The sequence below is a fragment of the Urocitellus parryii genome, chromosome 16 (genome assembly GCF_045843805.1).
Source record: "Urocitellus parryii isolate mUroPar1 chromosome 16, mUroPar1.hap1, whole genome shotgun sequence".
NCBI lineage: Eukaryota > Metazoa > Chordata > Mammalia > Rodentia > Sciuridae > Urocitellus > Urocitellus parryii.
Window position 1 is genome coordinate 24,646,037 of NC_135546.1, and position 12,697 is coordinate 24,658,733.

At 33.1% G+C, this 12,697-nt stretch overlaps 1 pseudogene; it reads left to right on the plus strand.

The window, feature by feature from the left end:
* The first annotated feature begins 5,024 nt into the window (after window positions 1-5,024).
* LOC144250568 (uncharacterized) lies at window positions 5,025-11,000 on the plus strand (annotated as a pseudogene).
* The last annotated feature ends 1,697 nt before the right edge of the window (window positions 11,001-12,697 follow it).

Sequence of the window (12,697 nt, forward strand, 5' to 3'; positions counted from 1 at the left end):
GTAGTGATCTTGTTCATTTGGTGTCCTATATGATCCTTGTATTTGATTTCCCAATTCACCCTACATGTTTGGAAATTTCTGGTATTATTTCATTGAATAGGTTGTCCATTTCTGTAGTTTAGACCTCTATGCCTTCAGCTATCCCAATAGTTGTTAAATTTGGTCTTTTCATATTATCTTACAATTCTTGAATCTTCTGCTCATGGTTTCTTACCATCTTCACTGGAGTCAACTTTATTTTTTCAAGATTATATATTTTGCCTTCAATGTCAGAGGTTCTGTCTTCCAAGTGATCTGTTCTGTTGGAGATGCTTCCTATTGAGCTCTTAATTTGGTTTACTGTTTCCTTCATTTCAAGGTTCTGTTGTTTTTTGTAAAAATCTCTATCTCCTTATTGAAGGAATCTTTTGCTTTTTGTATTTGCTTATGTAGCTCTTTATCAAAATGATCCTTTGTTGCCTGTATTTTCTCTCATATCATCCTTTAATTCACAGAAAATTATATACCTTATCTCATTTATCCTGCTATTCTGACCATGGATTCTAATAATGTAGCATCTTTGTTTTGTGCACATTCTTTCTTGGTTTCTCATGTTTTTCATGCATCTTCCCTTCCAGCTCTGTGTTTTGAGATATATAGCCATGTAGGCTTATAGAGTCCACAATGGGTTTCAATACCTTTCCTTTTCAAAAATTTATTTATTTTTTTAAATACATGACAACAGTGGAATGCATTACAATTCTTATTACACAAATAGAGCACAATTTTTCGTATCTCTGTATAGAAAGTATATACATGCTAATTTATGCCATTACATATGTACTCATTTCTTTCTGCAATACAAGTCTTAATATACATACACACACACACACACACACTATATATACATATATAATCACAATTTTTCATATCACTGGTTGTATATAAGGTATGTTGGCACCAATTTGTGTCTTCATACATGTACTTTGGATAATGGTGTCATCACATTCCACAATCATTGCTAATCCCCTGCTTCTTCCCCTCTCCTCCAACCCCTCTGCCCTATGTAGAATTCATCTGTTCCTCCCATGCTCCCCCTCCCTACCCCACTATAGTCAGCCTCCTTATATCAGAGAAACCACTCAACATTTTTTGGGGTGTTTGCGTAACTTCACTTCTCCAATACTGTACATTTACCTGCAATTGCCATGATTTTATTACTGCTGAGTAAAATTGCATTGTGTATATATGCCCCATTATTTTTATCCATTCATCCACTGAAGGGCATCTGGGTTTGCTCCACAGTTTGCTATTCTTCATTGTGCTGCCATAAACATTGACATGGCTGTGACTCTGTAGTATGCTGTTTTTAAGTCCTTTGAGAATAGTCTCAGAAGAGGAATAGCTGCGTGAAATGGTGTTTTCATTCCCAGATTTCAAAGGAATCTCCATAGAGTTTTCCATGTTGTTTGCACCAATTTGCAGTCCAACCAGCAGTGTATGAGTGTGCCTTTTTCCCCACATCCTTGCCAACACTTGTTGTTTGTCTTTATGATAGCTGCCATTCTGACTGGAGTGAGATGATATCTTAGACTGATTTTGATTTGCATTTCTCTAATTGCAAGAGATGATGAACTTTTTTTAAAAAAAATATTTGTTGATTGATTCTACATCATTTTCTGAAAAGTGTCTGTTCAGGTTCTTGGCCAATTTGTTGATTGGATTATTGGTTTTTTTGGTGCTTAGCATTTTGATTTTTTTATATACTAGATATTAGTTCTCTATCTGATGTGTGAGGGATAAAAATCTACTCCCAGGATGTAGGCTGTCTGTTCACCTCAGATATTTTTTCTGAGAAGAAACTTTATAGTTTGAATCCATCCCATTTGTTGATTCTTGGTTTTAATTCTTGTGCTATAGGTATCCTATTAAGGAAGTTGGGGCAGCCTAGCCTCATGTGATGAAGATTATGGCCTACTTTTTCATCTGTTAGATGCAGAGTCTCTGGTTTAAATTGTAGGTCCTTGATCCACTTTGAGTTGAGTTTTCTGCATGGTGAGAGATAGGGTTTTAATTTCATTTTTTTTGAAAATGGATGTCCAGTTTTCGCAGCACCATTTGTTGAAGAGGCTATCTTTTCTCCAATGCATGTTCTTGGCACCTTTGTCTAATATAAGATAATTGTAATTTTGTGAGTTTGAATATGTGTCCTCTATTCTGTACCATTGGTCTACTGGCCTGTTTTAGTGCCAATACCATGCTGTTTTTGTTACTATTGCTCTGTAGTATAGTTTAAGGTCTGATATAGTGATACCACCTGCTTTGCTCTTCCTGCTTATAATTGCTTTAGCTATTCTGGGCTTCTTATTTTTCCAGATGAATTTCATGATTGCTTTTTCTATTTCTATGAGAAATGTCATTGGGATTTTGTTCATAATTGCATTCAATCAGTATAGTGCTTTTGGTTGTATGGTCGTTTTGATAATACTTATTCTGCCTATGCAAGAGTAAGGTAGATCTTTCCATCTTCTAAGGTCTTCTTTGATTTCTTTCTTTAGGGTTCTGTAGGTTTCCTTGTATAGATCTTTCACCTCTTTCGTTGTTTCCCAAGTATCTTTTGTTTTCTTTTTTTGAAGTTACTGTAAATGGGGTAGGTTTTCTTATTTCCTTCTTGAGGCTTTGCCACTGATATACAGAAATGTCTTTTTTTAATGTGTGTTAATTTTATATAGTGCTGGTTTGCTGAATTCATTTTTAGTTCTAGAAGTTTTCTTGTGGTGTTTTTGGGGTCTTCTAAGTATAGAATCGTATTCTCAGCAAATAGTGCTAATTTAAGTTCTTTTCCTGTAGTTATTCCTTTAATTTCTTTCATCTGTCTAATTGCTCTGGCCAGGGTTTCAGGAAATATGTTGAATAGAAATGGTGAGAGAGAGCATCCCTGTCTTGTTCCAGTTTTTAGAGGGAATGCCTTTAGGTTTTCTCCCTTTAGAATGATGTTGGCCTTAGGCTTAATGTAGAGAGCCAGTATGATGTTGAGGTATGTTCCTGTTATCTCAAGTTTTCCTAATTTTTTGAACATGAAAGTGTGCTGTATTTTGTCAAATGGTTTTTCTGTGTCTCTTGAGATGATCATATGATTCTTATTTTTAAGTTTATTGATGTGATGAATTACCTTTATTGATTTCTATATGTTGAACCAACCCTATATTCCTGGACAAACCCCACTTGATCTTGGTGCACGACCTTTTTAATATGATTTGTATTCATTTTGCCACAATTTTATTCAGAATTTTTGCATCTATGTTATTGGAGATATTGGCCTGAAGTTTTCTTTCTTTCATTTATCCCTGCCTGGTTTGTGGATCAGGGTGATATTGGCCTCATTGAATGAGTTTGGAAGTGCTGCTTCTTTCTCTATTTACTGAAGTAAATTGAAAAGAGTATTGGTATTTTGAATTTCTTCTTTAAAGGTCTTGTTTAACTCGGCAGTGTATCCATCTGGGCCTGGGCTTTTCTTGGTTGATAAGCTTCTGATGGCATCTTGTATTTCATCATTTAATATTGTTCTGTTTAAATTGTGTATGTCTTCCTGATTCAATCTGGGCATATCATATGACTTAAGAAATTTGTTGATGCCTTCAATGTCTTCTATTTTATTGGGGTATACATTTTCAAGATAATTTCTAATTATCCTCTCTATTTCTGAGGTGTCTGTTGGGATAACACCTTTTTCATTATGTATGCTTGTTATTTGAATTCTCTCTCTCCTTTTCATTAGCATAGCTAGGGGTCTGTCAGAGAACCAACTTTTTGTCAAGGTTTAATTGTTTCTTTTGATTCAATTTAAGTTCTAATTTTAATTATTTATTGCCTTCTACTGCTTTTGTTGTTGATTTCTTCTTCTAGGGCTTTGAGATGAAGTATGAGATCAATTATTGACTTTTTCTTCTTTTAAGGAATGAACTCCATGCAATGAAGTTTCCTCCTAGTTCTGCTTTGATGGTGTCCAAGAGATTTTGATATGTTGTGTCCATGTTCTTGTTTACCTCTAAGAATTTTCAAATCTCCTCCTTGAAGTCTTCTGTAACCCATATTTAATTCTATTGTACCAAATTGATTCATTCGTTGAACTGCTTATAGAACTTGAAATATTTCAAGTTTGTCTTTTCACGAGGTGGAAGTGTCACTTTACCTGTCTCCAAACATTAATATTTTATGAATATTTTATACATTGGGAGTGTTTCATGGATGACATTTGAAACTAATTGTATTGGGGATCTCAATCTATCTCATGGATAGAAAGCTGAGAGAATAGAAACAAGAACATTTTCAAATGCTTTTTTACCTGTCTTTTTTCTCCCTTGTACACAATCACCTTATGAGAATATTTTGAGAAGTCTAATTTGCATCTGGAATGTCCGCCAAATTTCACATTCACTGATGACAGAAAAGTTAGGAGTTGGGCTTTTATTCAGTGCTTGGGTTATGGTATATATCCTTCACATCACTCTGATATGAAATATATATACTGTATTTGGACTCATGTATTTTTCTCTGAATTAGATAATGGAAAGTATCTTATTGCATAATTAAAGTCACTGTCCTACATGACAGTCAGTTCTACAAACTCTTAATTCAAATTAAAAACTGAATAATGGTTTGTCCATGTTCTATTTATCTAACAATTTTTATTTCAGGAGCCATTGACATTCGGGGATGTCGCTATTGATTTCTCTGAGGAGGAATGGGAATGCCTGCATCCTTCTCAGCAGAATTTATATAGAGAAGTGATGTTGGAAAACTACAGCAACCTAGTCTTTGTGGGTGAGCATAACTTTCCTTCAAAATTACTAATTATCATTATTTAATTTTCTTCCCTTGAAGTATATCATTTGGGAACTTCTCCACAAGAATGTGTTACAGATTTATGCTTTCAATAAAGAAGATGGGGTAGTTCTTGGTGCTGACAAGATAATGTTAATGATGTTTATTTTCATCCTTAATGTTTTCCTTTGGTGGCATGATATATATCTTTCACTTGAAATATGGTTGACTTAGAGGAATGCAGTGATGTCAACTCCTGTGGCCCACATATAGCAGTGGACATAGTTGAGGTAGGGGAGGAAGCCTACATTCAAAAAGGTTCATTGAGACATTATACACCAGAAAATATTTTTGAGAAGCTTTGAATTATTTTTCTTGTTATCAGAAAAGCCTGTCCTGTGTTTTGTGCTTTAAAATATATAGTATCCTGCTTTTCCTTCAGTAATGTCTCCATGCATTCAAATTAACAACAAAACACCCCCCTTGCCTTGTGAGTGTCAATATTATCTAACAGCTCTTCCATAATTTTAAAAATATTTTTAGTTTTTAATGAATTTCCTATTTATCCATATATGGTGCAGAGAATTGAACCCAGGGCCTCCCACATGCTAGGCAAGCTCTCTAACACTACTCTACAACTCCAGCCCTTCTTTCATTATTTGCAGGAAAGTTTTGCACATTTCTGGAGACCTCTAGGTCCAGCCATTGTAATACATTACTATCATAAGTCAGTTTCTCTAATCTTATTTGTACATTTTTTCAAGAAAATTTCCTTGTCAGTGTTTTTTTCTGATATGTGTAATGGATTTTCTGTGAAATTATCTTCCATGGAATGAATGTCAAGTTGGACAAAGACTGCTGTTTCGAGAGATGGTGTAAGTTTTATTTGAGTTAGAGGATTTGTAAAATAATACATTGTTAAATATTTACAAATTGCTTTTTTTTTCTTTTTTTAATTGTATACAGTAGGTTTCCTGTTAAGGACTGGGTTTCCGCATATCAGTTAATTGCATCACAAACTAAGATATGTATGATTCTTGTTTGTATTGCCATTAATATTATATGTGCTTTTGCTTGTATAAATATTAAGCCTCTTTTGTCCATGACTTTTGTATTTTATCTTGATCGGCTTTTGATTCTGCCCATGTACGTAGAAATTGAAATTTTCTATGTATAAGTGTAATGGGGATTGATGGCAGTGATACTCTCATGCTGAACTACACCCCAAGCTCCTTTTCACTCATATTTGAAGAGAGGTTCTCACTAAGTTATTGAGGATGTCTTGAATTTGCAATTCACTTGTCTCAGACTTCCTAGTAGCTGAGATTACTTGTATGCCCATCATTTGTATATGGATGAGCTTGTTCTTATTTATAGGATAAAGACCACATTATTTGAAATGTAGCTTTGAGAAATGTTGCAATTCTCTTTATCTTTTAATTTTCATTGTAATCAAAACCACAAAATAAATCTTACTGTCTCCAAAATTTTAAATATACTTTTCAGTAACATTAATTCAATTTTTTATGCAGTATATCTCTACAAAGTTTACATCTCAAAAAATATAAAGAATGCCTAGAAAGCAAGGGCTCATTTCTGTCATCTCATCACAAAACTATTCTCTTTTGTTCAGAAAGCCTCTTTTTTAGTTTAGAGATGTCATGTTCATAGAATTCTGCAGTATTCTTTCTGTGACATATCAGTTAACCTAGTATACATACATTTTGTAAAATATATAATTAGAAAATTCTTTGACTTCAGAGTTCTATAGTTTCTATAATCCAACATGGCTCATCATCCTTCTCAAGGGATATTTGGTTTGTGTCCCTTATGATGGCTCTGTTGAATAACAATCTAACAACACTGGTGTGCAATGTTTTTAATTTGCTATTGATGTGAGGGCTTATTGCCACACTCACTAAGAACTCCGTTTACCTGACTCCATGTTTGCATTCACAATTGAATGCTGTAACTTTTAATATATTTTTTTTAGCAGGGAAATAGTCTTATTTGTATTTTGGGGGATATTTATACAATTTAAAGGATAGATTTCTCTGCAAATTTTTTTTAACAGTAGGAGGTTGACGAATACTACATGGAGCCTCTAGTTAACTTTAAGTAGTATAAACATCTTTAAATTTAATCTTTCAATTTTGAACAACAGCATGCTAAAGAGTGTTCAATCAAGTGACACATATTTAGGGATTTTTGAAAATCCATACCACTTTTGACTTAAAATATTTATTCCATGTTGGTTACAAGATAACTATCACTTAAATATTTATTAACCTTTGTTTTAATATATAAAATTGATCTAACCAGCATAATATCCCACTTGTGATTCAGAACAGGGATTCTATAAGTCTATAGTAGTTTCAAAATATTTTCAAAGTCTTATGCTTTGCATTTACCATTTTGCTTCACTGTATTTCCCTTTTCAGTATGTGTGGATTGATGTCTCTTAGTATAACAGTGATTCTTTGTTTTTATTCAACCCTCTCAGTGTTTTCTTTGTGTGTTTGGGAAGTATGAAGTATGTAGCGAATGTATTTACTCTTAATTCAGAACCTAGGGAAAGGGTTCTTTTCTCTCTTTTTGCCTCTTTTCAAAGTTTTTTTTTTAATTTAAAACGTTTCCTATGTCCTATAACTGTCTTAAACTATGTTTTGTGTAGTATAATTTAGACAGCCCAGGTTTTGTTCGATCACTTTTGTATGTTTCATTATTATATCCCTTTGCTTTCAGTATGTGTGTGTTCTTAGATTTAGCATATCCTGTAGACTACCTACAGTTGCAATATTTAGTGTTAATTCAGATATCCAAGTTTTGTTTTGATCAGAATTTTGTACTCTTGCATTTGCCAATGAAAATCTCTAAAAATGAAGAATCTCCTTCTCCTACTTTGTATGAGTATCAATTTGACTTCACTTTACTAAAAAACTGAATATATTTATATGTCCTTTTAAAATTATATCATTGTTACAGGTATATATGCCTATTAACAGTATTGTTGTTATGCTTTTTTCTTTCAAATTCTATTGCAAAATTACATGTTTTATGACCTAACATTACAATAAAATAGAATTGTTTTTGCCAAGAAATATTTAAAATTTCATATGATTTATGACGCTGTGCACTTACATTTTATAATGAAAGATTACCTTTAGTACTTTTTGGAGAACAGATCCAGTGTTGATGAATAGTGTGTGTATTTTTATATGTTTAAAGTTTTCATTTTTCTTCTCTTTTGAAAGGTAGTAGCTGTGAATATAATGTCTCGGTTGATAATTTTATTCTTTCATCCCTTGAATATAGATAGACTCAAATTCCTTCCTGTGTTGTGAGGATTCGACTAAGGATTTCACAATTATATAGTTACACATTTCTAGGTGACCCATCTTTTTCTCTTGGATGCTCAGTGTTCTGAGTTTTAAAACTTGGATTAAAACCTACTTTGAGTCTTTACAACTTGGAGAAAACTGAGCTGCTTGGATGTTCATTTTTTCTATTTTCTGAGATGTGTTTATTAGTACTGGACAGAGAACTAAAGGGCGATTTAGCACTTTGCATTTTTTACTTTCTTTGGCCTTCAAATTTTGATGCTCTAGCTCAACCTTCTATGTTGCTATGTACAACCACCCCTGACTCTTTCCGACGTTTTCTAAAGAAAGTCTTTCAACATACATTTTCTGATTATTACTATTAACAATTCTTGACTAACTTTTATTCTGTTTTTTGTGTCTTGGTTTAGTTCAGTAAACTTCTTTTAAATGATAATTTACTATTCCCCTTGAGTGATTCATAACTTTGTCTACAGTTGATTTAGCCATGTTTTTTTTTTTTCTGTTGGTAAGCAGGAACACCTTTTTGAACACTCCCCAAATATTCACGTTTTATATTTTTATCTTTAATGAAACAGAAGAAAGTTGGTAGATTTTGAAAATATATTCTGAAAGAGGAAAATCTTTGTGTAACACAATGTATTTTTCTCTACTATATTACTCTCCATAGTAATGTACTCATCTTGGATACTGTGAACACAAAGATGATTAGGACAATCTTCAAAATAATTTTCTGTGTGTATTTTTATTTGATTTCTATATTTCTACAGTAATGATGGACTTGGATTTAATAATCCACTCCCCTTCTGATGTTATTTTTTGCTGTAATTTCTTTGGTTTGCATAATATACTCAGCCCAGTACAGTAAGAAAACATGTTTGTTATTTTTATTTATTACAGCCATGACTTCTCATCATCCTCGACAAATTTTCCCAGAACAGGGAATAAAAGAGAGAGAGGGAAGATATGGAAAGTGTGACTTTGACTATTTACAACCAAGAAAACAATGGGAAAATATAGGTGAGAGTAAAGTTCAAAATTGTATTATAATAGACAAATCAATCAGTAGTCCCTATTTATGAAAAAAATTATATGGTCAAAAGACACCAGAAGCAATTAATATCTGAGGGTTTTATATGTCTTTTAGAATAAATCCACAGCCATTTTTGAACTGAAAGGCAATGTGGAAAATTTGAAATCTAGTCCATGAATCAGTTTTTAACTTTGCCAATTATAAAAGTAGCACTGATTAAAAATTCCAGTCAAACATTTGTAGAGAAAATATATTTTTAAAAGTGATCCATTTGGAAGTTCCTTTATAAAATATCCATTTTTTTCTGAAACAAAAGATTAATTTCTCCTTGTGCCCAAATGGATAATATTAAGAATTGTAGAAAAGTTTCTACTTCCCCACTATTGCTCAATGACAATTCTGAAACAGATTTCTGGAAAGTGCACTATATAGATAATGCTATAAGAAACACAATAAGCCATGTCTCTACCCTGAGTAATGACCAGTATATTTACATTGTTGATAAAAATTATGAATGTAGAGAAATCCTAGTCCTTGTCTAAAGGAAATTTACCAAGATGAAAAATGTAGGAAAGTCTTGCTTTAGTGATCAAAAACTAGTATTCATTAAAATATTCATTGTCAAGAGAAAACCTGCAAGTGTAAGATATGTGAAAGGGCTCTTAATCACAGTGCAGAGCTTGCTTCATACAAGAAACTTTATAGAGAAAAAGAGCCCTATAAGTATAGAAGATATTGAGCAAGCAAATGCTTTGATATATCTTTTTAAACACAACAGATACTATGACAGTGATAAATTCTAAAAATTTAAAGAATGTGAAAAATCTTTTAGTGAAAAGTTACAACTTGTTAAGTATCAGAGGATTTAGACTGAAGGAGAGACCTGTAAATGTAAAAAGTGTGGGAAAGCCTTAAAAAGTTTTTCAAACCTTACTCAACATAAAAAAATTATTCTGCAGAGAAGAACTACCAATGTGAAGAATGCAATGCACTCAAGAACTTTACTCAACATCACAGTGTTCATACAGGAGATATGCCATGCAAATGCAAAGAATGTGACAAAACTTCTAATAAAAGCTCAAATCTTATTGGTCACCAGTGGACAAACCCTAGAGTGATGCCCTACATATGTAAACAATTTTGCAAAGGTTTCAGTCAAAAATCAAGCCTAAAAATTACCACAGAATTCATACTGGTGAGAAGCCCTACAAATGTAAAGTGTGTGGCAAGAGTTTTAATAGAAACTGAAATCTTGATCGCCACAACAGGATTCATACTGGAAAAAAGCGCTACAAATGTAAATTGTGTGGCAAAAGTTTCAGTCAAAAATCATCACTTACTTATCACCAGTGAATTCACACTGGAGAGAAGCCCTACAAGTGTAAAGAGTGTGGCAAAGCTTTTAATAGCATCTCACATCTCTATTGCCACAATAGGATTCGTACTGGAGAGAAGCCCTACAAATGTAAAGAATGTGGCAAAAGTTTTAATCAAAAAATAGTATTACTCAGCACCTGCGAATCCACACTGGAGAGATGCCGTACAAATGTAATGTGTGTGGCAAAAGTTTCAGTCAAAAATCATCACTTATTCATCACCATTGAATCCACACTGGAGAGAAGCCCTACAAGTGTAAAGAGTGTGGCAAGAGTTTTAATCACATATCATCACTTACTTCGCACCAGCGAATTCACACTGGAGAGAAGCCCTACAAATGTAGAAAATGTGGCAAAGCTTTTAATCAACAATCATCACTTACTCGACACCAGAGAACCCATACTAGACAGAAGTCTTATAAATGTGAAGAATGGCAAAGCTTTTAATATTGAAGATCACATCTTACTAAACATTATAGATTTTATACTGGAGAGAAGTTTTACAATGAAAACATTGCATCAGTGTCTTTAAGGATGAATCAACCCTATTTCACAGTAGTTCAACACTATTTCACACCAGAGATTTGATAGCACAGAAATCATATAAATGTAAAATAGGTGACAGAGTCTAAAATAGTTGTTCACACCCTACTCAGTACCTCAGAATTCATACGAGTGATAGGACATGCGGAAAAATTTTTTCAAAGCTTTTGTCCATTGATCAAACATTTTTTAAAACACTGGAGGATTTATAGCATATAGAAACCCAAAGAATGTGTCCAAGACTGTATTCAAATTTCTGACATTTTTGAATTTCTGACTTCATATCTGTAGCAAATGTGGAGTAGCATTTGTCCAAAGTGTGTACCTTAGATAACAGCAAAATATTTACAAAAAAGCCTTGACAAATATAAAGATTGTAGTCAGTTTCTTATCTATAGCCCATCCCTTGAAGTATTTGGGACCTAAATTTAAATGTATAAAATGTGTAATTGCTTTTGACATTTGCTGAAAATTTTCTTAACACCTGTTTAGCTGATATTGTAGAACTAAGGAAATAAAAGTATAGAATTGTGCATCCTTAAAAGGACATAATTTTAGTATAAATCAACAATTACTAAAGAGTCTCATTTTTTACAACTGGAGAAATAACAATTCTCAGAGTTGATTATTTCAGAAGTCTCTTTAAGATTTCTATGAAATTTAAAATTTAAATTTTTAAGCGCCTCTTAAACTTAGGGACACTTAATCAGTAAACCACATCCTCAGATTTTTTTTTTATTTTTATTTAGAGATAGGTTTTGCTAAGTTTATAGGGCCTCGCTAAGTTATGGAACCTGACTTTGAAATTGCAAAGCTTCTCACATCCAAAGGGCCACGGCATGGTCCACCATGCCCGTTTTCCAGAGCATTTTTACTCATATTTTATTACAGATGCAATTTGTTACTAAATAAAGTGTGAATTTCTTAATGTTAACCTTGTCATGCATTTAATGATATTAGGTCACACATCTCCCACTATTCACTTTGCTAATGGATCGATGCAATAGTAAAACATTCTGTTGGGTAAATAATGCTATAACGTCTCCATTAATTATTTCATATGTTTAATCAAGTGTTATTTGGAGAATATTATTTATGTAAATTATATACTCTCTCGTTTGTAATCATGGGAAAATTAAGACAGTTATAGGAAGACCTAGGGATACTAAAATAATGCCCATATATCCCTAGTTTGAATTATGAGTTTAACATTTCACCTTATAGAGTAGCAGTACACCCTAAGGGATCTACAACTCTGGAGAGTTATACAAGCTCCCAATCAGGGAGAGGAGAAAGACGCAAGAGACTAGGAGCCAACGTATGTATTCCGGCAATAAAAAAGGGTTGCTGAAGGGGGAAATAGTCTTAATGTTTCCTGGGGAATCCACATGGTCCATAAGCCCATCCTGACTCTTGCACTGAAGACATCATGCAGTTCCTCATGAATTCTATGACGTTCATCACTGAGGTGACTATACTCACCTCTAGTGTAGGAAAAACATCACAATTTTGGACCACTTCTTTAGTTTTGGATACCCAGTAGAAAAGTGTAACTAGAAACATGTAAAATGATGACTGTAAGAAGAAAAAGACATACTATA